General features: G+C 40.6%; 1 pseudogene; it reads right to left on the bottom strand.

Annotated features, from left to right (window-relative positions):
- Window positions 1-959: 959 nt before the first annotated feature.
- On the bottom strand, window positions 960-1,415 carry LOC102858363 (annotated as a pseudogene).
- Window positions 1,416-3,678: the final 2,263 nt, after the last annotated feature.

The following is a 3,678-nucleotide window of genomic DNA, read 5'->3' as shown; positions in this document are numbered from 1 at the left end:
AACTGTGAGTTAGTGAAAGATTTACAAGGCAACTTAAAAAAAAAAAGCTATCATTTTTATTGCCAATTCTCTGTGTGTGTGTGTGTGTGTGTGTGTGTGTGTTTTAAATGTTCTATTGGTTTGCTTACAAAGTTGTATGTATTGTGTTTCACACCATCCTTCACCCATTCTGTGTTTCACACCATCATTCCCATGCATTATATTTTATAAAATTAATCACCATTGGGCCTTGCCAATCATTACCCAATGTATTTAGGTCCCCACCAGGTCTTTCCCATTTCCTTATTTCCCTCTTCACCCACCAAACTGTGCAACCCTGTGGTTTCTCCCCTTACCCTTCTGTTCCCTCCCCTTCCCCCCTTGGGTTCCTTCTATTTTTACAATAATGGCCCTTATGCAGCATTTGTCCTTATGAGATTAAGTTGGTTCACTCAGCATAATGCCCAAACAAAAAATTTTGTGTGCAAGCACCGAAAACTGATTGTTTCGGGTTCCAGGAAAGTAGAGTCATAAAATGCAACCCAGGTCCCTATCCCTTATCTCTAAAAGAATACTGCTTTTGAAAGGGGAGGGTGAGAGTGAGGGAGGGAGCTGAGATTAGCCACCAGAAGGGTGAAAGGGAAAGGGAGACCTAGCAAATACCGATATTGAACAATTGTAGTTATCCGTGTAAAAACAAAATGCATGTGAGTGAGTGAATAAAATGAGAACCAATTTTTTAAAAAATACTGCTTTTGTCTACATGAAGGCCAGTGTGGTACCCTGACAAACAAAATGAAGACCAAAGACCAAAGGATTTTTAAAATGCCATTTAATGAGTTATCAAAGAGAAAAATAGGTAAGACGGAAGCTAAGGGCCCCAAGTAAAAGAACTCGAAATGTTTAAGATTTGGTCAGCTTGCCGATCTGATTTTTTGGAAGGGGCTAGAGCAGAGGATCTCTCTTTTCTTTTCCTTTTTTTACTGGGGGAAGCTTCCTCCGCTGGTATCAGGATCTCCGCGGAACTCCTCTCGCATTTGACCTCTGCAGCGGCCTCGGCCATACTGGCGGCCCTCTCTGAAGCCGGGATCCCACTCGATGTGGATGACGCGGTCGTCTAGGATGGTTTCATCGATGAAGCGCATGGCGTTCTCCGCATCCTCTCGGTTGAAGTATTCCACGAAGCAGAAACCACAGGGCGTCTTCGTGATTTGATCCAGGCCCATGATGACTCTCTTGATGTCACCGCATCTGCCAAAGAGCTCATAGATCTGCATTTCGGTGGTACGGAAGGAAAGGTTGCTCACGTACAGAGTGGTGCTTTCCTTCAGCAACTCTTCCTCCTCGTCGCTGCTGCTCAAGGGCCGGTCGCGGTCCCGGCGCTTGCTTGACTCAAATGAGGAGTAATAGCCCAGCTTTTTCAGGTGTTTAGACATCATGTCTGGGTGGGGTCTGGTAACGGCAACAAAACCCTAAATGAAGTGGGGAGAGGGGGACAGAAGAGAGTTACCAGTAGGAAAAAAAAAGCGCACACCTAGGAATATTTAAGAAATTGGGGTCCAGAAGCAAGGATCACCAGCTAAGACTCTTGCCACCCCCTTCCCCCAACTCTTGACTGTGAAGATGAACTCGATAAAGGCAGATTCTGAAAACAGATCATTCTGGGAGCCAGGAACCTGGTCATCAAGTTCAACTTTTCAGATCTTCCTGCGAAGGGAAGCTAAACTGTCCTCTGCACCCCCACCCTCATCCCCATCCCCCTCCAATCTTGATTTGAGCAAAATTTTACTAATCATCTTGGCTTTTCAGTTACTCATTCCTACGTCTTTTTTGGGGGCCTTTAATTGACTCTGATCTTTCACAGCAATTGATTAGTATTCTCTTGGAAAAACATGTAAATATGTCACTTTTTAATTTTTCTGGCTACTCAGCACTCCTATTCCAGTCCAAGAACTGACCAACACATCAATCAGTATCAACGCATAAACACAGTTATATTACAGTTGCATAGTTTAAGGGAAAAAACCTTTGTAATCAAGTTTATCATAAATATGGCCATTAATACATCATATTTTTTAAACCAACAGATCACATTTTGAACTGAAACAAGATACCTATAGGATTTCAAGTACAAAAAAACCGCTTTATAAACATTAAAAACTTTGTACTATTGTAAACTTGATCAATATTAAGTTTAGATTTTTTACCTTTAGGGATTCAATTTGCCGCTGGAGCCTTCGGTGGCTGTTCGTAGTTCTAAATGCTATCAGGTCTTCTCCAGACTCATGACCCCAGGCACAGAGAGACCAGCCTTTTTACTAACCTACTAGTGTTTTCATTGGTCAGTCACTAAGCCTTTCTTCCTACTGCGTTTCTGGAACCTCTGCTGAAACATGTTTGACCAGCCCAGCAATGTGTTGGAGGTTTATTGACCAGGAATCAAACCTGGGTCCTCTCACTTGGAAGGCAAGAAATCTACCACTGAACAGGACTGCCCTTAGGAATATTTTTAATGAGTTACTTTAAGTATTCCAAGTCTATTTTTTAAAAAACCTTCACAGGGAATTTTCATTATTGCTCTTTTTGCTTTTGCAAAATTTTCTACAGCAGGCCAGGACATTAAAAAAAATTTTTAAAAACCAACCAAACAAAAAGATTAAAAAAATGAACTGCAAGAAATAAAAAAAATTCTTTTAAAATCACAAAACAAAAAAAAAATTAAAACCTATTTTACTGTGGGGGAAAAATGGTTCAGTTGATTAGCTAACTGTTCCAAAGTAGGAAGTAATTCAAATTTCTAACATTTTATACATAGGTACTATGCTAAGGAGCCTTAGTTGGTTTAGTGAGTAATGTCTCCAGCTGCTAACTGAAAAGTTGGCTGCTCCAATCTACCAGCTGCTCCTCAGGAGAAAGATGAATAAATGTTGGAGAGGGTGTGGTGAGATAGGAACTCTTAGACATTGTTGATGGGATTGTAAAAGGGTACAACCCTCCACTCTGGAGGGCAGTTTGGCGCTTCCTCAAAGAGCTGAACATAGAAATTTCATATGAACCACCTATTCCACTACTTGGAATATAACCCAAGAAAATGAGAACTGAGGCTCAAATGGAAACTTGTACATCTATGTTCATAGCAGATTTATTCACCATCACAAGAACATGGAAATGGCCCAGATGTCCAACCATAAACGAATGGATTGCGAAGTTGTGGTACATTCACACAATGAAATACTATGCAGCACGCAGGAGCAATGATTTTGTAAATTACTACCTAACTTGGGAGGAACTGGAGAACATTATGCTGAGTGAACTAACTCAGTCCCACAAGCACAAATACTGTTTAAAACCATTAGTGTAGAATGAGGATCCAAGGTGGGGTGGGGGGAGGGCAGAAATAGAAGGGTGCGGATGGCAGAGATAGGGTGTTAATCATAGAGTTGTACAATTCAATGGGTGGGTGAGGTGAAGGAAATGGGAAGGATCTTTTTTAAAAAAATTTTGAAAAGTAATAAATAAGTGTAATTCACTTTATTAAATTAAAATATTCTAAGACCTGAACTCAGAAGGTTCCTAGATCTTATTTTTTAATTTTTTATTATTATTAATTTTAATGAAAATTTAGAGACTTAGGGTTTCTATTCACTCACTGTTGCACTTTTCTCCCTGCCCACTCCTGTCCCCCCTCCAATTCACTCT

This window comes from Elephantulus edwardii, unplaced genomic scaffold, assembly GCF_000299155.1.
Source record: "Elephantulus edwardii isolate Elephantulus edwardi_28Jun2011 unplaced genomic scaffold, EleEdw1.0 scaffold00083, whole genome shotgun sequence".
In the NCBI taxonomy this organism is placed as follows: Eukaryota; Metazoa; Chordata; class Mammalia; order Macroscelidea; family Macroscelididae; genus Elephantulus; species Elephantulus edwardii.
This window is presented reverse-complemented; position numbering and strand designations above follow the sequence as displayed.